Raw genomic sequence first — 27727 nt, 5'->3', positions numbered from 1 at the left:
GAGGCCCTGCAAGAAGACATATTTCCTCCACAGCATGCTGTGTCATCTAATCTCCATAGCATCAGCTAGACAGAGTTTGACATCCTTTTGACTCACAGAGCAAAGGCGTCTGCTGAGCTTTCTTCAGCCTGGGAGAGCCACTTTCAGTTGCTCGGTCCATGGCAGCTATGAATCCACCCCAAGGTCTTGGCCGCATGGTTGAGAATCCAAAGTATGTGGTGACTGCCTGCATAAATCTGGATAATTTAATTACCTCCAGAAGATTGATATCTTGTACTGCTGTGCCACATTATTATTACGAATGTCAGCCACTCCTGCCGCACACACAAGTTCAGACCAAAGACCAATGGAGGCAGGTCACGGAGTGCAGGAATCTATTGTAAGAAGGACAAGGCAGCATAAATGCAGGATTGCAAGTTATCTAATAAATCTTATTTCACAAAGATTCGTGTTGCAAGGAGGTGTGGGGACATATCTGCTGAAGGCTAATGGGTTAGATTTTGGGATATAATAATGCACCATCATACATTTCAGAAAAGCAAACAATAACTACATATTCTTATATATCCAGAAAAGATAATAACTTGACAGCATGGGTGAATTTATTTCTTCTATTTGTAAATAACTGCCCCCTTGCTAATAATCAAGTTAATCTGATATGGTGTGTTCACTCACTTAGTATTACTCAGAATTAAGTCCTACTGAGTTTAATGGGGCTTACTCCCGATTAAACATGTACAGGATTGGAACCTTCAGCCCATGATGGACTTTGCGGCTAAATGCTGCTGTTAATTCCACCCCCCTTATTTTTTAAAAAAGTGAAGACCAACTTCAACGTACTTGTTTTTAAATTTAATCAGTGTTGTATTTCTGAAATTGTTTTAGTGAAAAGCAAACTTTCAAAACTTTTAGAAATTATCGTTTTAAAAATGTTAATGGTCCTGAATACACTTCCATTTCCCAGAGAAGTAAACATATAAACTATTCATGTTGAATTGCCATTTATTAAATTCATCTTGCTCTATGTAAACAAGTAAATATGTGCACCCTGCACTCCCTCCCCAGATCTGCACTGAAGAGTTGGGAGGGGGATCCAGAACAGATTTAGGGAGGCACTTGGGGAGAGGGGAAGCTCCATGGCACAAGCTGAAAACAGTGAGATTTAAGTTATTTATGACGAACTTTGCTCACAAGGACTGCAGTGGAACCAAGCAAATGGTGGATTTGTTGTCCAGTACTTGGACAACAAGTGAAAAAGAAAGAGAAAGATTTGCTCATCCTTAAATGACAAAAGAGATTCAGACAGGAAAATGTGCAGTCCAAAAACAAATGCGTTTGTAAATTCTGGAGATATATCTGAATCAGATCTAAATCATAAATGAAACAGCTGCTGGAATATTTTGCTCCACTACATAGTATTTGTCAGCTCTTCGGCACTGGAGAATTACCAAGTGGAGGCTTAAAACAACAAGTTCTGTGAGCCGGTAACATGAGCCGTTTAATTTGAGGTTGAAAATGTTCCTGATGCGAAGAGGTGAGCCTCTCCTATTGCTAACTTTCCATGCTTACTAGAATTGTTCACTGAATTGAGCAAGGTTACATAGAAATATACACACCAAAAGGAAGGGCTTAAATAGCTGGTGATTTGATTCAAAGCCCATCCCAGCCAGTGTCTTGCCAGCTGTGACAACAGTATATGCAAGGACTCACTGCACTGTGACAGAGGGAACGGCCAACAATGTTCTCTGGTCCTTGTCATCTTAATGAAGGCCTAGATCCAGGTTGTGGGTGGCTCTAGCAAACTGCTGTCTGGTGGGCTCCCCTCCTAGTAGGCAGTGGACAGCAACAGCAATATAAGAACATAGGAAGAGCCTTGCTGGGCCCACCAAGTCCAGCTTCTTGTTCTCACAACACCCAACCAGATGTCTGCTTCCTATCTCAGAAGATTAGAACTGTTCCGCATATGGACTGCAATGCACACTGAAGTGGCACTGTTTCATACAATGCTCTTTGTTTGTGACACGTTTATCTAAATGACGAGTCACCACTAGCTTAACCAAATATTTTATATATTGACAATCCTTGGCCATCTGAATATTTGGAACTTTAGTGTGTATATATATTGCCTTTCTGAGATTAATGATCTGAACAAAAACTCATTACAGTAAGTGGCAATCTTAACAAAGGAGAAAATAGCAGATCTACAACAACAAAGAATATCCACAGAAGGAAAAACCTTCTTGTAGCATGCAAATATGAAGCGGAAAATGTTTCACTGAAAAGTACAGCGTGAGACTCTTTGTCTGTCCGGGCTTCTGTGGAAGTATGATAGTATATTGTGCCAAATGATATTATTACTAAACGGGAGCTTGATCCTATATTCCATCTTTAGCTATTGCACCTACACCACATCCTAATCCCTATAAGGTATATTTGCTGTAAATGGGGCTGCTTTTGGATTGTGGATATTTTGCTATGGGATTCACCTGCATACTGACAAATTGAGGTCACACAGTGAAAGTTGATTGTGTGTGTGTGTGTGTGTGTGTGTGTGTGTGTGTGTGAATGTATGGGTGTGTGTTGCTGTGTTGTGTATTGCTGCGTTGTAGAAATATATCACATCGGTTTACAACAATAGATAAACATAAAACCATACAGTAAAATCATAAACAATCTAAAAACAAGTATAACCACATAAAATGAGCCTGCTGGATCAGGCCAATGGTTCAACTAGTCCAGCATCCTGTTCTCACAAAGGCCAACTAGATGCCTATTAGAAACCAGCAAGCAGGATCCAAGCAAAATATCACTCTCCTCCTGCTGCAGTTTCCAGCAAACATACAACCATATCTAAGAACCCTGCTTGTTTCTCAATATTTTAAGGATTTTAATTGGGTGGCTACATATTTTTTGTGCCATTTTATTTTCGGTGATTTTATCTTCGGGTTGTCCTGTTTTAATTGTCTCCAGAGGCTCCTGTTATTTATGGATATTGTGATCGTTGTGTTTTATGGTTTTTAAAATCACCACATCCTATATATTTATTTGTTTGGGAGGGAAAAGCTTTCCTCTGTAGACTGTCTTGAAATATGTAAAATAAATAATAAATTCAAAAAACCTACATGGAGCCAGAACTCTGGACTCAAGGTCAACAGACAACATAAGGACAATGTGACTTTAAAAAAGAACCCTAAGGACCAGTTTACACAGACCTTATATAACCCTTAGATATAACCTAATATAACCCATAAGCTCACCAATTTTTAATTTGTTTACAAGCTGGAGTGCTGACTCAGAGGCTGGAGTGAGCTGAAAGAGATCAGGGGCTTCTGACTCACTTGTGTTTCGTCATAGGATATTTGACTGTGTAATACTTACAAGGGCAGATATTGCTTATTTATGAAGTTCTCTATAAAACTCGACAGTCCTCTAGAGTAGTGGTTCTCAAACTTTTTTACCTGCATGGATCACTTGAATATCACTGAAGGTCTCAATGGAACACTTAATAAACCTTTTTAAAATTATCCGTATTACCGTATGTATATCATTTCATATTTTAATAACTTTGTTTGATCAGAGCTGGCATCATCATCCACACCACTTATAATGAAAGTCATGGGCCCTGGGCTAGAGCTTTGTTAGCCTGCTTGATAATCCAGCCCTGGTTAAAACAGTCTTGGTTTATTTCATTGGGGGTGGGGGGAATGAATAAAGAACAAAGTACAGACATTCTCAATGGTTCCACAATCTTTCTGCAGACCTGAGATGGAGCTTGTGGACCACAGTTTTACAACCTCTGCTGTACATTCAGAAAGGCTGCACTCAGTTCTCACAGTGAAGGAGAACCTCTCTCCATCCTGGAGATAACAGATGTTGTGATGTGGGAGCTCCATATGTATGCTAGTTAGATCCCCACTTTTCTCGGTGTTCCATCTTCATAGGCATCTGCATGTAGCACTAGCTGCTATCTCTGTGGTGGAGAGGAAAGGAGAGTGATTACTCCTCCATCATGGGAACTGAACCTCAGCTACAGCAAATGTATAGACTGGAGCTACGGGACCCGTGAAAGTTAGCAAAAGGGTATCGTTGAAATACCCTAGAATTGCTTGCTCGTATAGAGATGGGGGTTCATCTTGAGCTCAAAGTCCTGGGATACTTGAATTCTACCTGTGTAAACAGAACTTCTTTCAATTAAAGTATGGAACCAGTGCACTAATGGATAGGGAGAAACCTAAACATGTGCTAAAGAGAACCTCTCGCCCCCATTAGCTGAGAAGTAAGGTTTGCAGGAGAAAATTTGTAAGGATTGTAAAGTGATATTTTGAAATGCTAATAATGTGAAAAAGGGCTACTGTGTAAGATAGGGGCATAAGATTAAGCACTCAAACTGATCTATCCCTCTGGTATTGTGGCAGCTGTATTTTTGGAAACTGCAATCCTTTATATTTCTATTTTCTCCTGGCTGTGCCCACAGACCTCATTAATCTCCACAGCATTTGCAAGAGAACAATTGCCCTAATTCCATCTGGCTAGAGTTTGAAAAATTTAAAACTTTCTTCTTTCCTATTTTTCTTCTTTCCTTCCTTTTCCACTATTATTCTGGACATTCCCAGCAATTTAACACTTTGCTACTTGTTAATGATATTTCCAGAGCTAGTTTGGTTGGTACGTTTCGAGAAATGGGATGATTAATAGCTGGGCATCTGGGAGCTCTCGACAGGCTGGGCCGCTGCCATTGCATTGACCTTGTTCCATAGTGGATGATCTTTCTTAACATTACAAAAATCAAAATTAGAATCCATAGAAGTGAGGCTAGATATTTTCTATTTTAAAGGGAGAGAGGGAGAGAAGCCCGCCATTTTCACGGGCTGGCTTGTTCTCTTTAACGATGGATGCATGAAAAGGTTCTCCCATGGGAGCTAGAAAGGAATAATATATGTGGCCGCCTGTAGATGTAGATTAGAAATGAAAGGGTGATGATGAAATAGGCCTCCTCTTAGTGACAGACAACCTGTCAATCAGCTGCTTAAAACCAGAGCCAAAGGCCCAAGTGCACCAGTAGGGTAGTTGAAAGTTGGATAAACTTATCTGAAGTTACCCACTTTCCAAGATACTTATATATTTGGAACAAACATGGCTGGATGAGCTTCCATGTCAGGGACGATCCTATAACAGAGCCTATGCCCTCATTATAGGAGGTGAAATTAGTTAAGAGCTGGAGAAGACCATTCACTGTGATCCAGTTGAGGCTGGTCCATTGGGGCAACTGGGACAGGACACATTGGCCTGGTATCAGTCAGTTCCCACATGTTTGACATCTTGCCAGCAACCAGTCAAGAGGCAGTTCTGCCTGTCATTGGCTCTGACACCACCTACTGTTATCGCCTTACCTTCTGCTATACCAGTTACTTTTGGCACCGGTCAACTCCGCTGTGATTTCCACCCTCTGAAATGACTTCCCAGTTGAGCTTAGCAATAAGACCCGCTCCCAAAACATGCAAAGCCATGTTTCAGGTGACTTACATTGATTTGGTGGTTTCAGTAGTGCTGTCCTCAGAATTATTAGGATAACGTGGGGCTCGTGAAGGCGTAACTCAGAACCATTTAAAGTTCTTTTAACAGAACCATTTGTTATCGATCAGCATAAGGGTCAAGCTATGATAAATATGTTACACATGCCCCCCCTTATTCTCGCAAAGTCTATTTTCAGACATATCTCACAGTTTTAAACCTAGCCTAGCTTGCTTGAGGTATGTGCTCAGAATCATTAAAATGCACTGAGAATCATTCACAGCCACATTTTGGAAAAGGGCAAATTTCCACCTTTTCCTTTTACAACTGCGTAAGTCAAAAGTGGTTCTGAGGGGTAATGAGATTTCGTTAAATAATCTGTCGAGAAGGTGCCATAGGAGTGCGTTGTCTTTACCTTCTTCACTTTCTCAACGGCGCTTAACCTTGTTGAAATGTACCCAACGTCATTTTATTTTTAAGAGGCTCAACTATTTTAAAATAAGATCACTTGTCTCTATAAGCTCTCAGCATGACTTCCTGGAGCAATGGAGAACATCTGCCCCCCTCTTCCTTTTCTTCTCCTTAGAGTTCTCCGCCTCCTTCCCTCTTAAACTTGAGACATCTTCTGAAAGCAATTTTGACTTTGCAGAGAGATTTTTTTTTTTTTTAATGTGACAAATGTAAGACATGGCTTTCCTGAAGGGATGACATATTGGCCAGTGTTATAATTCTTTCAAGCCTACATTAATCCTTATTAATACTGTTAGCATAATGTATGAGCTGAGGGGGAGCGCATGGATAGAATGCCACTTAGTTTTTATGCAAGTCCTTTGCCTCTGTCCCTTTATAATGGGTCTTGTGAACTGGAGGAGGCCTCCACCCCCTGAAGCACTTAAGACACAAAGCCACCTGCTGCCCTTGATCCCTTGCGCAACATTCCTATTAACTCCAAAGAAAGCTTTGCATGCAGATGGCGGTTCTGCGGCCATTTTCATTCAGCCTCTGCCCTGCTTTCATGAGGAAGGAGGAATTAAACTGGAGGGGGGTGTTGGGGTTGGGTAGGGGAGACAGGATGGGTGCAGAGATTACAAATAACTATACAACTTTTAGAAGGCATCTGAAGGCAGCCCTGTATGGGGAAGTTTTGAAAGTTTGATATTTTATTATGCTTTTATATTCGTTGGAAGCCACTCAGAGCGGCTGGGGCAACCCAGTCAGATGAGCGGGATGCAAATAAAATTATTATTATTATTATTATTATTATTATTATTATTATTATTATTATTCTCATCATCATCATTGCCATCGTCATCATTACAGGTGGCTAGGGTTGAAATGGGCCTCATTCTATTTCCAGTCTAATTCACTTCCACAAGTCTTCATCTCTGTTTCCACATTAATCAGCAATGGTAGAAAAATCTGTTGTAAAAATTTGTGTTTCAGAAAACATGGCTTTTAAGATACAGTTTCTCTCTAAAGAAATTCTTTGACATATTTTGTCTCAAAATATGCATTTAAAAACCTTTTTGATGCATTTCATTTTTTTAGTGAAGGACGACACTGGAACATTTGGGAAGTGCCCAAACTGATGGATGGCAAAATTATGATGTGCACATTAGTCCAGGAGGTGCAGAGCAGATCAGGATTTGCAACGATCACATTCTGCATGCATCCCTATGTAGAGGTTACCTTGTGCTTCTCATGACTCATTTGCATTAGTAAAAAAATAATAAAAATAAAATAAAATGTGTTACAATACTGTGACACCAGTTGGCACTATAGCGTTCAATATTGCGGCAACATGATTTCCCATTATGAGGTTTACAATGTGTTTTCCTTAAACTTTTTTGTGTGTGTCTGGATCCAGCCTCTGTCTTTAACAGCAAACACAGCAGGAAGTCTCATTTAAACTAAAACTATCTTAAAACTGTGTTTGAAGCTGCAATGCTAGGCACCTTGTATTGAAAGTAAGCTCATTTGAACCCCATGGGACTTTTTGTCAGTACATGCTCTTATTAATTTATTATCATTATTATATGGCTTTCCATATATGTTCTGAGTTGATGTGCAAAATATAATACAAAATATAAAAATAACAGAATATGAGTTTAACAAGGCTGATCTTCAATAACTTAGATCTGCTTAGCAAGAATGATGTTGCATAACTTAGGCAAGGGGGAAATAATAAGGGTTTTCCACTGAGAGAGCCGAGGACAATTTTAAAAAGACCTTTACTTGTACACACTTAGGCTTCATTTAAAAAATAATGATAAATAAATTATTTGAAAAACCTGCTTGATCAGAGGTCATCGTGAGACTAAATCTTGTGGACAGGGTTGACTATATGGACATTATATTGGTGGAAAATCACCAGGCCTAGAAGAAGACTAGTGCACAATAATAGATTGTGTGGATGCATCCCCATATGAATGGGTCTGAAGCAGTGGTGGGAATAGCAAGGGGTGAATGTTGCCTACCGTACTTAATACATGGGGTTTACACCATCCTGAAGATGGGGAACTTCACCAGGAATAGCCATACATTTGTGCAACCTTCATGCTTGACTACTGTAATGTGCTTAGCATGGAGCAGTCCCTGGAGATGACTGAAAAGCTGAAGCTGATACAAAATGCTGCCTTTTGAAGAAAGACATATTCAGCCTGTGTTGTGACAATCACACTGCCTTCCTGTTTGCATCTGAACCCAGTTTTAAATTTTGGAGTTTACTTTGAAAACTCCCTTTAAATCTCTTATTGCCTCTTCCTCTATCGAACCACTCTCATCAGACCCTGTCCTGTGCACTTTCATTATGTGAGGTTGAAATATCAGTCACTAGGAACAAAGGCATTAACAGAAGTGCTCCATGATTATGAAGTCATTTCTTTTTTGAACGTAGAAAATGTTTCTGAGGAAGAAGTTTACATTGGAATCCCCTGCTAAAATGGAGTCCTACCTCTCCTTTTTAGCAGGGAGTTCCATGCAAAAACTTTCCTGGATCTGGTTTAGCACCCTGTGCATCAGTTGATGAATGCAACCAATTCAGGATTTAACTCCATACTTCTGTCCTTCAGATGATATCACTAATGACATCAGATTGGCTCAGCTATTTTATTTTTTTTAAGGTGTAAAGTAGTCCAGTCTCTACAGGACAATGGGATCAGGGGAGGCATTGGAACACAATCACAATTGAAGCAAGAGTGACCTAACTTTTGAGGCCTGGGATGTGATGCAATTTTTGAAGCCAGATTACTGATCAAGAGAGGGTAAGGGGGTAAAAGGATAGTATAGACTTTCTCAGCTGTAAGCCCTTCTGAGCTCATCAGCCCATATCTGTTCATTTGCATGCAGCTAATGACTTGTTTGTGTCTTGTTTTGCTTGTTCAGAAGCATGCCACAAGCTGGAAATACTGCAGGGTTGCTATATCAATTAATAGTTATGAACGACTGCTTTCATGTTTAACAGATTCAAATATGTTAACAAATCTTTTCTTTTTTCTCAAAAACAGGGGAACGATTAAAAAAACTCTACCCCCACAAACCCAGGAAATTCAAAGCCAAGGCTGATGCTTTAACAGACATGTCCTGTGATCAGCAATGATATTGTGCAATGACACAAATTGTGCTTTCATGCAAATTACACCCCACCCACCCACAATTTTCCATGGTCTTTCAGGCTCAAATCCAGATGGAGTGTATGAGACCAGCAAAGATATTCCTGCATTGCCTTATGAAACATCTAAACCTTGGGGTATTGCTAGAGGACTCCTCCAGTGAACTAAGCCATGGCAATCAATTTTTCAAAACAGAAAGGTGGGGTGGGGGAACTGGATATTGCAAACTTTATTGGTCCTGGATAAGTGGTGCGTCAACACTGGTTGTGTTTTGCTATCACTTATTAGGCCAAATTCTCTTCTGTACTAAGTGAGACTTTCAAGTAACATCCTGCTTGCTTGTAGTGGCCTTTGACAGAAGACATCAACTTGGTGTTATATGATGTGTGATGCTGTGTTTGAAAGTGGTTTTCATTTTTCTTCTTCCTCGATGAGAAAAAGAGTAACATGTTCAATAGTCAGGGGATTTTTTTTCTTGTCCAAGTATGAAATTCAAAGCTATTCAGAGGAAAGAAGAAGAAAAAGTCGTTTAGATAAGTCGTTAAAGAAGAGAGGCATTTTTTCTTCCTCGCTCATTCCTCCTTTTAACAGATTGGTAATGATAGAAAACTAGTGATATTCAGAGCTGCCAGGGTATCAGAGGGAATGAGATTTGAAAGCAAGGGGATGGGAATTAATGACATGCTAAATATGTTGTCGAAATGCACTGGGAATATCTTCACTTCCAGAGGAAAACAGTTTTGAAATCATCTAAAGCAGTAGTCAGACATGAGCAGAAATGTCTCCATAGACAAAGTGTGTGTATAACGAAACTGTCCATAGGTAGCTGCAAACAGACACGTCTGGTACCAAGAGCGATTTGTATGTATTGCAAGATTTTCTAAAATGGAACCTAGTGCAGAAGGGGAGCATAAGAAGCCAGGGAGAAAATACAAGAGGAAGCATTTGAAAAGAATATTTTAGTCTTCCTGCTAGAATAGTGTAAAGCAACTTGGATCTGAATCATGCAACTGAATCTATAGGGATGCTGAAGGATTAAATTTCCATTCTGCCTTTATGTCATGGCACCACTACATTATTCCAACACATTTATTTCATTGTAAGGGAAACAGAATGAAAATGGTGGAAGATGTCATCAACCATGTATCATTTATAGCAAGAACAACTGTGAATATGGATTGTATTTGCTGGATTGATTTCCATTTCAGACATGGGGCAGTCCTACTCAAGAATTATCTATGACTTCCCTAAAATGAAAGCCAGTTTGAGGATGTTGTTCAGGTGAGTAAAGTTTAGAAGATTCAGTAAAATTCATGAATTTTGGCTGTGTTTTGGGCTTGCTTCAAACAAACCATAGTTGAGAAAAGTGGAAGCTTCCAAATGTTTCCTCATGGCTGCTTTGAAAGGAACAGCATGAGCCCAGGGGGAGCCAATTTGAATCCCCATCATGATAAATCATGGTTTATCATAATGTCTGAATGTAGCCATTTTGTGTTTGCATGTCTCTAGGTCTGCAGTGAAACTCAAAATCCATAGCCATGGCAAAAAAATTGCTGTTGTATCTATTTCACTGCTCAAAACCCTCAAACCCCTGGTCTCTTGGCACTGGGGCCTCTATAATTTCTGTAGCTGATGCTCAAACCTGTTGTGTTTTGTCATGTGTAATAAGAAAGGTTGCTCAGCTCCAGACAGATCCAGTTTTAGTAATCGACTATGTCTTGTTCACGGATAAAACAATTTCCCGTCTAGCTTAGTGTTTTTTGAAACTAGTACTGAACAACCTAGAAGCCATGTTGGAGCATTTGTATCCTCTAACCACAGGCCCAATGTGATACCTATTTTCTCCACAGACACAGTAAATATCCCACCAACTCCCATCCCTAGGGTGTAATGAGAAACACACATCCAGGCTGAAGACTCACTTATGCAAATGTAATTTTAAAATTTTCAATTAGTTGCATGTATCAGTTCTAGAGATGAGTAAAGGTTTGATTAAAATTGCATCTTCTGTAAACCATCTCTGTTCTGTCACTTCAGGGAAGAGGGGATGCTTTAGTTATTCACCTAGATTATCCAACCTAAATAAGAAAAGAAAGAAAGAAAGAAAGAAATCACCCTGCATAACTCAAGCTAAAGATATCTTCCTTATATGTAATGTTGGGCTTCTGAATATATGAATGTATGAATGACTAGATAGGAACTCCTCATAGACTAATAGGAGTAAAGGTCATGTTATAAGTTACTAAAAAGGCAATTTCCCCCATATTTGCAATAAGGTATTTGGGTTGACCTTTGACACCTTCATTGTTACCTATGACCCTGCCTGATCACACTGGACTATTAGGAGTTGAAGGTCATGCCATATGCTTCCTCACTTCCAAGGTTAAGTGTTGGGTCAGAGAAAAGGCCACTCTGTAAATCTACCGAAAATTACTTATTGAGTAGCATACAGTTCTCCTTTTTTATTTGTTCAAGCTAATTGTTCATGATTTTGGAGAAATCCTATGAGCACATTAACCCAGGACAGTTACCCATCAAATGATGAACATCATGTGACTTAAAATAATCTTATAAAGTATAATTTATTTAATTAAGTGCCCCCCCCAAAAAAATTAAATGTCCTCTTTTAATGTAGAAAAGAGGCTGAGCCCACTTCTGAACTCTGGGGCACTCATGAATTAAGTTCAAACCGACAGAATGATAGCCATTTCTTTTCTCAGCTGGTTGTGTGAACTCAGCCGTGCTCCCTCACAACTGGAAGCAGCTCCACAGAAATGCGATTAAAGTGATTTCCACTTTGAAAGGATTTGTTCACATGATTCCCTTCCCCTATAGCAACAGCAATTCCAGCTATCTGTAGCTGACTTACAGCTGGATTGGCCCATGGTGAACTGGCTGTGTGTGCACTGCTGCCTATCGAAACTCAGCATTGGTTAGCTTTTGTGTAACGCCTGCTGATTCAGAGCACGTGCATGAGCCGAAATAATTGTGCAAACCAGTTCTCCTGCTGGTTTAAATCGGAGTAAGATATGCCACCCACATTTAAATCAGTTTGTGACAGAAGGACCAGCTTTTTATAAGGACGGAACTTCAGGCCACGAAAAAGAGGAAGCCCTCTTCTGAAACAAAAAAACAACGTTTTCTTTTTCCTCCAAGGACCTGTCAGGATCCTACAACAAAGTGATTAGTATCTAGATTTTCAAGTTGGGACATGATGGAAGAACCCCCCAAAGTCTCTGCAAGGGAGGATGATTTGCTCCTGCTGGAAAACAAGCAGCAACTATTTATTTATTTATTCATTCATTTCATAAAATGTAGACACTGCTTGATTGCAGAAGAAAACTCAAAGCAGTTTACAAAAAACTAAAACAATAAAATCATCACTAAAGAATTCACAACCATAATTTAAAACATGCAGAAGGTTAAAACCATAATAGAATAGACTAAAATAAATTAAAACTCATACGAACTCTCTAAACATCTGGTTAGGCCACTAGGGATAATTTCTGAGCAACTCTTTTGCTCTTTCCTATCCATCCACATGGAAACTCTAGAAGAAGAGATAATATCATTGTCTAAGAGAGCTAGATAGGCCCAATTAACCTCTTTTACCTTCAGTCCTATCACTTCCCATGCAGTTTTGCAGAGCCTAACCAGCCCACTTTCCTGGGTGAAGTGACTTCCTTACTCTGCTGCCCACCAAGCTTTACAAGCAGCTGGGCAGCCCATCCCTTGGGCTGGGGTTGATGGCGATACTGACTAATCTCCTTCCCTGATTCATGCAGTGAACTCAAAGTTGGTTACCTCTGCCTGTCTCTCTGCCATGTCTCAGGTGGTGCAAAGTCAATCAGGCAGCTTTGGAACTCTTCCTTCTCCTGCATCCAGCTATATTCTAATGATCATACTTGTGATGCACTGGATTCTTTCATGCAATTCAGTGTGTGCCTTGAGCGGTAGAGAGACTGAAAGAGAACAGTGGTGTTAGGAAGGGGAGAGTGATCCTACTATTACTACTGCTAAATATCCCTTTGCTCAGTTGAGCACGGAGGAGAATGCATTCAGCTAAGTAGGATGACCTCTGCACACTCATCAACTAAATGGATAGTTGAGGAAGAGTTTGGTTTTGATAGGGGACCTGAGTTCAAATGGTTTGAGAAATACTGGATCAGTGACTAACCCTCTAAAAGTCAAGTGGCGCAGGACATTTGCCTATGCAGAAGTGAAAACACCCGGCTTGGGGAAGATCAGCTTTAATGCTGATTTTGTGGGTTATGTTTGTGCATTGCTCATGATCAAACTGATGATTCAGCAGCACAAGGGAAATGGTGACTCTGCAGTTGTTGCACGCTCTTCCTTTCCACAGAAGGAGGGTGCTTTTCTTTTCTTTTTAACCACGGTAACTAGAAAAATGACCATTGTAAGTTTGCCTCCCACTGATGGCTTGAGATAGATGGTTATATTATGCAACTGTTAGTTGGTCCACTTGGTACAGAGACTCCATTTTGCTAAACAGAGATACATAAAAACAAACTCTGTCTGGTAATGCATTATTGAACAAAGTCTGAGTAATTGGGGATCTGGTTTAAGCCTCCTTATTGAACCCCCAAAGGGAATTTTCTCCCACATTGGCCTCCAATGCGCATTCCTGCTTGCTCCTTTGCACAAATGACTGGACATCTAAAGTGGCCTTAGATTATAAGAAATGTGTAAGTGGAATAGATTACAAGAAATGTGTAAGTGGAATGGAGATCGGCTAAAAAAAAAAAGAGCTCAGGAGGAACTGCGAGCCTACCCACATACACACAAGGAGAAAAGAGGTTCCATTGTTGACATGGTTGAGGCATGGGAAACCCATGGGAAACCCAGCCAGATGGGCGGGGGTAGAAATAATAAATTATTATTATTATTATTATGAACAGTTGCACCACAGATTGAAAGCATTTTCTTTCATCTACAGGCTTCATCAGGTATTGCTAGCAGAGGATTAAAAACATACGTGAGCATGCCACATGCACAGAGAGAACGAAATAAGCCATTAAGAAATATTTCTGCACAATGCAATTATTACAGCTGTATAATTGAATGGGGAAACCATTGATCTGTAGTAGAAAGGAAATTGCTCTTCTTTCATTGTGTTCCCATGAATATGTGAACATTAATCTCAATCTATAATCAACGTTCATTTCAAATCTGATTGCATGCCACTAAACACCCATAGCTATGCTAACATTATGTTAATACGGTTCAACATCATAGCTCCCAGCTTCACAGCACAAATATTTTTCTTTGGCAATCAATAGTAATTTCAGTGGAGTGGATGGAAGTCACGTTTTAATGGTAATCTTTCCGCCAAGTCTTGGAGTGGAAATTCGGCTGGTACCTTAACACGGCTGCGGAACATTGCATGTAATCAGATAAATTAACCTAAAAGAGAGAGAGGGAGGGAGGGAGAGAAAACACAGTTCAGAGCAGGGGGGGGGAGTGCCAAGATGCTCTACATTCTCTTGATAGATTAAAGTGCTCATTACTATGAAAGAGACAGAGAGTGGGTTTCAAGAGTGGAAGCTGAATTCCTTTGGCTTTGAGCCACTGTTGTACTGCAAGGCGCGGGTCACACAGTGGTGAGTGAATATAGCTTATAGCAGAAAGTTGGAGATACTCTGCAAGCCTACATTATTCTTAATTCAGCTTCCTAGAAAGCCAGTGCTGATGTCGTTTTAGGTTTGTTGTTTCATCAAGCAGGGATTTTTTTTCTTTTTCTTTTTACATCTCTTTGTGGCTTTAACAGTTTTTTCCTCTTTTTTTAACAAGGCTGTAATCTCATGCATGCTTGGGAATTCTGAATAAACAAGTACATATTCCAAGGAATCTGATCCCCGGAAGACAGCCTAATCTGTGGCTGAGAACAAGTGAGCTCCATCTCATGTTGATTTGCATGGCACAAGAGGGCTTAGCATGCCTTAGCATGCCTGAAATCTGGAAGGTTATCTGGGATGTCATGAGGTGCTGGTCTGATTAAAAAGGTAAAGGTAAAGGACCCCTGATAGTTAAGTCCGACTCTGGGGTTGCGGAGCTCATCTCGCTTTACAGGCCGAGGGAGCCAGTGTTTGTCCGCAGACAGTTTTTCTGGGTCATGTGGCCAGCATGACTAAGCCATTTCTGGAGCAACGGAACACCAAAACCAGAGCAGCGCACGGAAACGCTGTTTACCTTCCTGCCAGAGCGGTACCTATTTATCTACTTCCACTTTTTGACATGCTTTCAAACTGCTAGGTTGACAGGAGCTGGGACCAAGCAACGGGTAAATTCACCTTTGACTTGAGGCTGTGCATACACCATACATTTCCCAAAACCAAACCTTAGAATTTGATGGCAAAAGAAGTCCAGTATTCAATCTGGGCAATTAAATATAAATAACATTTATTTTTGGATACTTGTTTCCCCTGTCCAATCTTTCTTGAGCGAGGCACAAAAATCATGGATAAAACACACCAAAGACTATGGGAAACAGTTTTATAAATCCTATTTTAAATTAAAAGATCAAACTTGGCCAGTCCCTCTCTCCCTCCTGACCACTTTTCTATGCCTTACAATACGTACAAATCTACAACATAAACTACATTAAGGGATTAAAGGAATTGGAAGGTATTTGGGTTTTGAGTTAGGGGAGTGAGATGGGATTGACAGGCTGAAATGGGTGTATAAACACGTTGGAAGACTACTCTCATAATTCACAGATAGCATCACTAATTCCCTGAAACGATAATGTCCCCCACCCATTAGAATTATGATCCAGTGTCTTCCAACGCAAGAAGAATAAAAAGCACTTCATTGTTGCAGTTAAAGGGAATCGCATTCTGAGCGTGCCTGTGTTCTTGGACCCTTTTGAACTGTGTAAAATTGTCTCAAGATTACGAGCCTGAGACATTAGGGGCCATTTTGGCTGGATCGGAGGTTACTGCCTCTCCTTTTTAACATTCCACTTTTATTTGCAGGCTATGAAGTGTAATAGTTCACCATTTTGGTTTAAGTATCACAATAAAAGTCACCGAGATGGAACAGGCAATAAGCAGCCGTTTTACATCACTGCCACCGAGACGGAGCGCTTAAGTCTTCATTAAGCTGTTCAGGAAGGAACTAAAGAATAGAGATTGAACCTGAAGAAACAGGATTGGGGCTTAGGCCACTTCGAAATTTTTGCTGGCCTGCACAATAAAATCAGTCCCCATGATGCACAGTCAGTGTGGGGGTTATCCTTGGTTGTTCTCCTCATGCTCTTCTTGGGAGTTTCTAGAGCAGGGTTATGGAGCAGGGTTGTGTCATTCTAAGATAATGTTGGTCCCCATCAGCCCCAACCAGCATGACCAATAGTCATGATGGGAGTTGCAGTCTAGCAACTTCTGAAGGGCTACAGGTTCTCTACCTGCACAATAGAACCCATCTCTCCTGGTTACTGTCAAATCATAGGTTAGGCTCCTAAGTGTGAGGCAAAGGTGGGTATGGTAAGGCAAAGCTTGAGGTGGTTGCCTCACTCTGCCTAATGGTAGGGTGGGCCCTATCTGAAGTTGACTAGGATGTTTCTGTAATGGCATTGTAATGATGGAAATGATGGACTCCTAGAAATAAATGAGATATTCCAATGTTGCTCTTTAAGGAAATGGTACCCAGAATGCAAGACTGATACCTTTGGCTAATGTGCTTCAGAGATGTTCACAATCGGGTGGGGAATATTTTTCATTCTGGGGTCACAGTCCAACAGCTGGAAGCAAAATGTGACTGGAGCAAAGGATGTGACTCTTACCTTTGTATAGTAGGCCACATAAAAGCTAGAGATTTCTACACTTCCACCCAGATGCATCTCTCTGACCTCCACCTAGACAAGGAAGATGCATTATCACAGTTTAATGACATACTCCAACCAGCCAAAAGCAAATAAGGGCAATGAAGAGCTGAGCTGGCAATGGGTGTAGCCTGGGGCAGATGGAGAAGACTGGAGGACTGCATTCAGCCAGAAGACATGAACTTATACATCCCTGTATAAATAATGCTTCATCTGGGCTGCAACGGTAAATGCACTTACCAGCTGAAGTCCAGCAGGACTTAATTCTGAGCTGACGTGCTTAGATCGCACAGCTGGTAGTCAAATGTTGTTAAGTATGTTTCACATCATGTTTCTTCAGGGTCCCTCAGATATTTCTTCCTTTCCTAAGTTCTCCATTGACCGAGGAATTGCTGCCACTTCTCTTTTTTTACAAACAATCCTTGCTTGGCAGTCTCTTGTCACGGGCAATTTTGGTCCTTTTCAACCTTCAAACATTGTAGCTGTCCCAATTCATATGGACCAATTAATATAATTGAGCCTGCTTAATTTAACATACTGTAGTAAATAGAAACTGGAACAAAAATGCATGTAAACAAAATCTGAATACAGCAAAGTTGGCAGCGTCCAGAGACCAGTTTGTTTGCCAGGATAAACCCATCAGACTATGCATTGCATTTATAGAATGGTAGTCAATCTGTGGCTTACCAACATTTCCTGCCTCTTCATGGATCCATCTTTTTCTCTTCAGAATGAGATCTATAGATTATGCAACTAATCGTCACAATCTATTATGAAGATTTGCATAATTGACCATCTTGAAATAGAGTTGTAGAAAAGCACCGCGACTCCTGATCATTTAAAAAGTGGCTTGTGCTGGAGAAGTTCTGTGTAGATTATGCTCCTGGAATACAGTGGTACCTCGGTTAAGAACTTAATTTGTTCTGGAGGTCTGTTCTTAACCTGAAACTGTTCTTAACCTGAGGTACCACTTTAGCTAATGAGGCCTCCCGCAGCCAACGCACCACTTGAGCACAATTTCTGTTCTCAACCTGAAGCAAAGTTCTTAACCCGAGGTACTATTTCTGGGTTAGCGGAGTCTGTAACCTGAAGCGTCTATAACCTGAAGCGTCTGTAACCCGAAGTACCACTGTATAACCACACCTTACTTGTTAAATTTGATCCATGAGCATGCTTCATGCATAATACTTGTGACTCCCTGATCCTTCCCAACCACGTCTGAGAAGTATTTCACTTGATCATGTATTTGTATGGTTTAATGAGTGTTGCCAATGCACTCCTTTTGTGTCAGCTCTACTGTTAAAATATTGATTCCTATGTTGGTTTGCATCAGAGAATCATAAAGTTGCAGGGCTGGGGAGGTCCCTGGAGATCATCTGCTGCTCTGCTTAATGCAGGTCCTGCCATGCAGGAGGAACTATGGCCTCTGCTTAAATCCCCGTCACCTCTCGGCAAAGCCTGGTCCACTGCCCAGCACCCCTTACAGTTCAGCAGATTCTTCTAAGGGTTACCTGCAATTTGCATCTCTGCGGATGTCCCGCCCCCAGCTCCATCTTAATCAAAGGACACAGTGTATTTTTAGCTGCTGCAGTGGTTATCTGTACTGAGTTTAACTGTATATAACACCATCATTTTAAGATACAATTCTTGTTTTAATATTTTTTTGTGAAGCAGCATGGAAGGGATCATATGCATGCCATAAATTTAGAGCACTATTGTGGCATTCCATAGCTATGTCCCCCCCCCCAAAAGCATCCTGGGAACTATAGTTTTGAAGTGTAGCTGTGTTTCAGTTCAAATTCGGAAATGGGAATTAGGTTGGCTTCAATTACCATGCAAGCCAAATTAATTTCTTACCCATCCTTAATGTGTGCATCGTGGCTCTTGCAGCCAGAGCAATCACTGGATGAGAAAGGCCCAGGCATAATTCAGACGGAATAGGCAATGCTTCCAAATTGCGAATCATCATATTAGAAAGAGACTCATCTATCACCAGAGCTCAGAAACCTGGCATTATATTTTGTGTTGGGTCATAGTAAATTCCCTCAACAATTTATTCCCCCCTCCATTCTGCCTCGGGGCTCCCTAATTTGTTTACTATACATTTATGAGCTGTTTATTTTGTTCATTTCTTTTTTAAACACTGGACGTCTATGTTGTAAGCTGCCATGTAAGCTTATTAAAGTAATGTTAGAGGGTTTTGTGTTTTGAGAGAGAAAGAGATTATACATGTATTTTCCTTTTCCGTCTTTCCCCTTGATTTCTGTTAAGTTACAGGGGTGGAAATAACGATCACTGAAATAACATTATGATTGTGTCTGTATAAATCACCCAAATTATGGAAAAGGAAAAGGATCCAAGTCGTTGCAGTATTACCAATGGTGTTGGGATTGTGTACAATTGCACTGTTAAGGAGGCAAGTATCTCATGTTGCAAGTGTACTGATGAAGCCAGAGGAAGACAACAACCTTCCCAATCATGCTTCAACCCTCTTAACCTAGGAAAGTACAGCCTTTATTCCAGGGGCTGCGCTAGCACCTTGTAACTGGAAGGGCTTATACGTCACGCCACATTGAGTTATGCAAACAGTTTTCACCTCGGCTCAGCAAGTTCCTGGCATCAATCACAGCCTCCTCCTCCTCCTGCACCTGAAGTGGTTTATGTGCAACTGCCTATAAGTCACACTTTCTGAGGGTCAGCTGCTCAGTGAACCAAACCAAACAAACCCCACATGTTATGGGACAGTTCAGGTTTTCCCATTCCTGACCAGCAGTACAAATGGAGAAGTTATGGGGAAATTACATCTGAAGTTCATGTTTGTACTGGGAAATGCCTATTCGTTCTCTCTCCCTCTCTCTCCACACTTTAATATGTTTGCTGGTCAGCATCTCTGTCAATAGAGCACAAGCTCTGACAGATGTTGATATGTTGCTTGGTTTCCCACCAGGCTCTCAGCTGCACTGCACACATAGCAGATGAGGGCAGGGGTCCCAGAATAATGCTTTTTCAACCATCACATTTCCCCCATTTTGTTTTTCTTTAAAAACATCTGCATCATTGTTTGCTTTGTTGACTCACAAACACCCCCCCCCCCGGACTTAAGGGTTTGGTCCTGAAATGTGAGTGAGGGCTAAGAATGCTAATGGCATGAGTCCTGCAAGTGCAAGACATGGGTGGCGCTGTGGTCTAAACCACTGAGCCTCTTGGGCTTGCTGATTGGAAGGTCGACGGTTCAAATGCCTGCGATGGGGTGAGCTCCTGTTGCTCTATCCCAGCTCCTGCCAACCTAGCAGTTCGAAAGCACACCAGTGCAAGTAGATAAATAGGTACCACTCCGGCGGGAAGCTAAATGGTGTTTCCGTGCGCTCTGGTTTCCATCACGGTGTTCTGTTTGCCAGAAGCAGTCTGGTCATGCTGGCCACATGACCCGGAAAGCTGTCTGTGGACAAATGCTGGCTCCCTCGGCTTGAGCGCGAGATGAGCGCTGCAACCCCATAGTCACCCCAATGTCCAGGGGTTCTTGACCTTTTCTCCCTTTACCTTTTTGCAGGTCCATATAATTGCTTGGATTTGGCACTGTCCAAATTTCAGAATGGTCAACAGATTACAGGGACACATAGAATCACTATATGGGTTGTTCTGAATGTTTTAAATTCTCTTTTATTTACACAGAGGACTTCTGACACCATTTTTGATGTGATTGGGTGTGATTTAATACGGCCCCGGTTATCTGTGAGCTGTGCCCCACCAACAATTCCATGCGTTAACATGCCAATGGATATGTGACAGACAGTTCTGGAGGGACAGTCTGTCATGAGGCTTCTGTCACCAGCATCACACCTTCCTGCATGTGAGCTTCAATACTTATTTGTCCTGCAGTTTCCTACGCATACGCTGTGAGCAAACAGGGGCTGTCCGGATATCTTAAGGTCACATATCTGAGGCTTCCAAACTTTTTGTGTGGATATGGCTCAAGGATCGCACCACAGCATGCTCACTCATGAACACACATAAATCTTGCAGGAGGCTTTATGGAGAGAAGCCCAAGCTTGGGATTTTGGAGTTTCATCTTATTTTGTGTTATATATATATATATTATTCCTTACAGCCCTTGGCTGTCCAAAGAAAGCAAACACATCTCCTTTCCAGTGAAATGAAACTACCCAATCTTTCCAGCGCTAATGGATTTCTCAGATGGAAGATGTCGTGCTAAGCAAGAACCATAATAATAATAACAAAAAAAAAACAACCCTAAAGAAAATAAACAACACATAGGCAGGATTCATTGTTTTTTAATAAGCCCCAATATTTTGCCTTCCAGATCGGCAGCACACTAGGAAATCCCAGTCTTGAATGATGCATATGGAGAACATACACATGTTGAAGCATAACTTTTATTTTTCTTTCGAACAGCAGGTTTATAGTATAGATCACCAAGCCAGTATTAAATGTGGCTTCGTTGCTGGTGGTTTCCAGCTTGGGCTCACAAGCTAAACGTCTACTCCAAATAGCACTTTGTAATGTTTTAGCTGTGTAAACACAGAAGACCGCAACATTTCCCCAGCGATAAAAGCAAAAACAAACCTAAAGCAATGAACTCCTAGTCAGTTATTAGGGGATTTTTTTTTTTTTTAGGGAGACTATTCTTCGGGTTGAAACATGTAGCAGTGATATATGCTTTCTCGCAATTTGCCATTTTTGCCACAGTAAACTTACAGTGAGATGGTTTTACAACCCCAGCTCCATGTGGTAAGCATTTCATGTGAATGTCTCTCCTCCCCACAGAAACCAGATACAAGAAGTCCAGATCAAAGGAAATAATAGTACCACTCTATTCTGCTTTGGTCAGACCTGGAGTACTGTGTCCAGTTCTGGGCACCACAGTTTAAGAAAGATATTGGCAAGCTGGAACGTGTGCAGAAGATGGTGATCAAAAAGATCAAGGGTCTGGAAAACAAACCTTATGCAGAACGGTTGAGGGAGTTGGGTATGTTTAGTCTAGAAAAGAGGAGACTGAGAGGAGATATGAAAGCCATCTTCAAATATCTCAAGGGGGGGCTGCCACATGGAAGATGGAGCAAACTTGTTTTCTCCTGCTCCGGAGGGTAGGACTTGAACCAATGGTTTCAAGTTACAAGAAAGGAAATTCTGATCAGACAGAACCTTCTGATGGAAAGAGCTGTTTGACAGTGGAACGGACTCCCTTGGAAAGTGGTGGTCTGTCCTTCACTGGAAGTATTTAAACAGAGTTTGGATGGCCATCTGTCATGGATGCTTTAACTGAGATTCCTGCTTTGCAGTGGGTTGGATTAGGTTGGACTAGGTGATCCCTCCCAACTCTACAATTCTATGATTATTATTTTTTATAAGCTACATTAAAAACTAAAGTTTGCCTTGGCATGATAGATACCAGATCCCACCATGTGAGGGTTCTTCCAAATGAAATGGCCATGCCACCATACAAGAGGTCTCTGTGAAAATCTGACCGTGGGAAATGCCAAACACTTTCTTTCTTTTTTTCTAGGTGTCCCATCGTAGCTGGTATGCAGCAGATCATAAACTGCTGGTGCCCAATTGCGCACCTTCACTTGCAAGCTTAATGGGGGAATGTTGGAAGTAGGGATAGCCTGCAGTGCTCAGCATATCACCCCTGCCTCTAATACCATTGCATCAATAAAGACATAGGGTCCTCCTGCCCATTTTCTACTCTACCTCCTCACTGGATGCCATCATCTCCAGCAAAGTCTACAGAACACTAGATACACCAAGGCAAGGCCATCAAAAGTTTGGGTTGTGATCCTGAAACATGCCAGGTTCTACTTTTCCTTCAGCAATGAACAGTTATTACCTATTATCAATTCACTTTTAAAAGGGCTATATCACTGTGGGGATTAGAATCCATGCTTCCAGCATGCTAGACAAAGGCTGATTGATCTCTAAGTTTCCTAATTTTTTTATAATTATTAAAACCTTAATGTCTTAACCTTTCCCTCTTTTCTTAAAGGGTGCTTTCAGTCAGAAAGATATTTCAGGCCGGCTGAATCAGCATGACTGACATCTGTAATTGACAATAGGGAATGTCAATAGGGTTGATCACTACTATTTCAGATGGGCACTGGGATCAATTACATCCAGTTTGAATGTCTTGGTGTTCCTGGCTTTCAATGTTATAAACTAAAAAATAGAGAAGCCATCCAGACAATTTAAAAAATCTTATTTATTTACTGTACTTGCATAGGTCTGTAAAGCTACATCTCTAGATCTTAAGATACCCTTCTGAATACCTTCCTTGAGGGGACCAATACATTTATTACTGACTATCTGACAAAGTATCTGAAGACTGCTGTGTCTCTTAGACCTGCTATGTTGATTATTGTTATTTCTTAGCTTGCAATTTTGTAATGCTTGGCTCCAATTTTGTATTTTATGTATTGCAATGTGTCTTTTTGGTCTGTAATAATAACATCTAACTGGCTGCATTTGCAAAGACACATACATAGTGTCTGATATGTAGGATAGATGTGAATAGAGCACTATAGCACAGAGTACTAAACCTGGGCTGAGTAACCTGTGGCCTTCCTGATGTTGATAGAATGGCAAGTCCCATCAGCCCCAGCCAGCATGGGCAATAGGCATTAGTCTAATGGTCAATAATCCAACAACATGTGGAGGGCTGCTGCTTCTCCATCTCTGTACAATTTATGTGTGTGTTATTTTCACTAAAATATGCAGTTTATGTACCTTATGGGCATTTTGTACACATTTTGTTAGGTTGGATAACTTTAGGACAACATTTAGAGAAATACACATTTGAAAAGAGAGCATCATTTTGGTTCATGTATTGTTTGGGAAAGCGCAAATCAGCTAGGTTAGCATTAAAATGTGAACTAAATAGAATCCACTCCTCCTTCACGAGGTCCATGCAAATGGAAGCTATTGGTTTTCTGAAACCCAGCCTGTATGCCTTCTGATCAGAGTGAAAACACAGAGAGGTGCTACTTCAAGATCATTCATCATATAAAAATATCTCTGAAGCTGTGGCGTTGCCAGAAAAAAAGAGTCAATCTTCAGAAAACAGACGGCGCCTCGGCCTAGGAGGGGAGTTTGCCATGGAGTTGATGGGAACCCCAACCTAGGCCTCATGCCACAGTTAGTGTTGATCCTCTTCTACCCTATTCCATTTGAAATAAAGCCAGACGTAAGATTTATGAATAAAATTGCAACATCTTCCCTGATGCATTGATGTGCAGGCTCGAAACAATTTCTGCCCTATGGGATGCAAAGACGACAAATCTATTAACTACATGAAAAGCTGTGCAATAAAATGAAGCCTCTTTTCAGGGGGCTTCTCTCCCCCCCCCCCGCATGAATTAAGTCTAAAGGGCTTAGTGGTTTGTGTAAGTAAGAGTTTTCTTTCTCTTCTCTTTTCCTCCAGACTGTCTAACATGACAGACTGGCCTTGCCTCAGACAGTGTTCTGCACTGTCAGTAAATGGCTTGGGATACTGCATCTTTAATCACTGGAACAGAGGAGAGGAGGAGGGGAGGGGAGGACAGAGCAAAATGGAATAAGAAAAGAGCAAAGCTGACTTAGATTGATCGCATCGTTTGAGCCAGGACTGCAGACTGTACACCTCAATCCAACGCCGACACTAAATAACCAGCAATCTCCAAGATTCTCAATAGGCAGTGTAGTACAGTGTCTGGATACAGACTTTATCAGATAGAGACCCAGAGATTAACCTCCTGGCCCCCTAATCGGGATTGTGCTAGTAGACCATTTATTACCATGCTTAGGCAAGGCATGGGTGGGGGAAGGGGAAGAGGGTCAGGCCATTCAAAAGAAAGCACTTCATCTGAGTGCTTAGCCAGTTAAACCTTGCAACAGGCTGTTTGGTCTTGAACAGAATCTATAGTTTTTGATATGTCCTTACCAAACTACTAAAATAAATGCACAAGTTTTCATTTAATGCCAAGCCATGCGATTCAGCCATAAAGACCTCCATTAATTAAGTGAACTTTGTGGCTCCGGTCAAGTCTTGAGCCCAGTGAGTTGCTCTCTTTTTTTATTGTGGAATAGAATTCTGGTGGGCCCCCCTCAGAGTTTCTTCCTCTCTCCACTGCCTAACAACCCAAATTTGGCACTTTTCCCTTCCTCTTTAACCCATTGGAGCTAAAAATAATATCCTCCTGGAACCAGCCAAAATGAAATACAGTGATTGAAACTGAAGGTGTTTAATTAGGAGTGGTCAAATGGTGATGGGATTTTACAGCCTCAAGATTAAAATGAAGGGGGGATCAGGTTGTACATCCTAGGAGAAACAAAATGATTTATTGTGTAACAAGGGCCAACTTGAGCTGAGGACACATAAAATGTCTGCTTTGGGGATTCCTGAGGAACAAAGAGTTGGGGAGGGGTATGCTTTGCCTTCTCAGTACCCACTAAGATTTTCTAAATCAGAAATTTTCACTCGATACATCCCTGTTCTATACACAGTCATGAATCAAATGGGAGAAAAATATTGGACCAAAGAGATGGGAGTTCATATCCCAACTCACTGGGTGACCTTGAGCCAGTTTCTTTCTGACCTACCTTACAGAAATGTTGTTAGCTGAATAATCCTATGTATAGTGGCCTGAGCTCTTTGACAGAAGGATGAGAAATAAACCAATCTAGCAGTAAGAGGTAGTACAGTAGTAGTAAAATATCTCTACTCCAACCAGTCTCATCCCTGTCTTGTGACTAGATTGAGATTGTAACTATCTCAGTTCAGGTAGCTTGTTTTCTCCTTCTGTGTTGTGCACAGCACACTGCAAATTAGCTGTGGCTATCTAGCCAATGGCATTTCTGGTTTAAATGCTAAGATAGTCATCCATATGTTCAGAATATAGTGCACATGCCTGTCCCATGTGCTGCTATGTCAGCTAGTAACAGGTTGAATTGAAAACTATTTGATTCTTTTACATGGAGAGGAGAGAATATTACAGCATCGCAATATTTCTCTCTCTCTACCGTTTTTATGTTTGTTATGATTTTATGCTTCAAGGATGACCATGAACTTGAACTGAAAGTGAAACAAATTCTCACCCTGTTCCTTCCATGAAATAGGCTAGGAACACTACAGCACAATTTATACATGAGGTTGAAATGTGAAATTCTCCATTTGAATGAAGGCAGACATGTTCATTTCCCTGTCTCATCAACAGAATTCAATCTGAATCTCCCCTAGAGTTTTCTTTAGGCAGTTGAGAGGATCCCTAATTGAATCTGAAAGTAGGTTTGTAGGCAAAATGCAACCACCTTCCCAGCATGCAACATTGCTGATGACTTTACAGCAGCAGACTGAGAAGAGAGAAAGACAGAAGACAAATGCATTTTTCTACACATGGACAAGGTACTTTACATGTATTAGCATTACCTCTGTGCCAACTTGACATACAGAGAAAGCCTCCAACTCTGAGACAAAGCAACTTACTTGTGCAAAATCAAATCAGTTGCAGAAACTAGAACACAGATCTAGCTTGCTGAGCATTGGTTCTTCTGTCCCATTTTGCTTCTAAAATATTTGGGCATGCTGCTTGCATGGAAAGGTGAGTTTTCCAACTTCCTGATGCAGCCAAAAAGTAGTTTGGAAAGAACCAGAGAGGAGGTTGTGCCTGTCTTGGCAATTATCCCCTTAGAGAGACCTGTAACAAACCTTAGTCCTATTGGGTGTGTTGTTCATGTGTAGCCTTTACGCATGAGCAAAGTAAGCAAGGATGAGCATGCTAAGATCCAGTCTTGCATTGCTGTGATTGTCACTCTCCATGAGTTGAACAGCAAACTCTGAAGCAGGGAACCTCCTCTACTGATGGAGGTTTCATGTGTATTTTAGAACCCTTCAAAATTAGGGATTTGAATCACGCATTACCATTAGGAGCTGGATTTATGGAGAACAGTCTGGTGTTTGGTGTACGATCATCTGTGGTTTAGGGACTCTGCAGAGCAAAAACCAGTGAACCACACAGCCCTTAATGCAACTTTTTTTTAAAAAGTTGTGTGGTCAACTGTTGTCATTGGTCTACTAAAGACAAACTTCCTCAGGTGTTTGTAATCCCATCTTGGTGAGAACACCCTTGGCAAAGTATTTTTAATTGATCAGAAAGATATTTAGGGATGTGGGAACTTTTACACAGTTGTTCTCAGGGATGGCTTGGATGAATGTGGGATTTAGTCATCACCACAAGAACTCTCTAAGGTTGGTCATCATTATTTCCATTGGAGGAGATCTCCCCTTGGCTCAACTTGAATTCTGCCAGCTTGGTACTTGCAAGCTTCCCTGCTGAGCATTCAGAAACTCATCTGCTTTCTGAGGGTTGCCTCCTGATTCACACATTTATAGTGCTGCATGTTACCCTATATGTGGATTCTCAGGAACAAGAGAGGATCCAAAATGTGGATGGAGCCAGCAATCACGTAACACATTTGCAAAGAACATTTGAGAGAAGGGACCAAAATGGAGAAAGTATTTTATATCAACACAAAAGGGTGTTTGGTCAGGTGGCCTGGTCATGTACTTGCACAGCAATCAACAAGAGCGTCAGCTTGATTAACAGTAAGGAACTTTTCCTTGCGCACGTACAAAGCATCTGACTTTTGGCACCTGGCTTGCTTAACCCAGTCAGTTCCTGCACAAAACCTTGCAGCATCACATTTCACACCCTGAGCTGCAGAAGAGGCTTAAAGGAAAATGCTAATATATCACAACTGAGTATTTTGAATGTTA

Source organism: Podarcis filfolensis (genome assembly GCF_964270895.1).
Source record: "Podarcis filfolensis genome assembly, chromosome: 6".
NCBI classification, from domain to species: Eukaryota; Metazoa; Chordata; class Lepidosauria; order Squamata; family Lacertidae; genus Podarcis; species Podarcis filfolensis.
The sequence above is the reverse complement of the archived record's forward strand: the minus strand, read 5'-3'. Positions refer to the sequence as shown.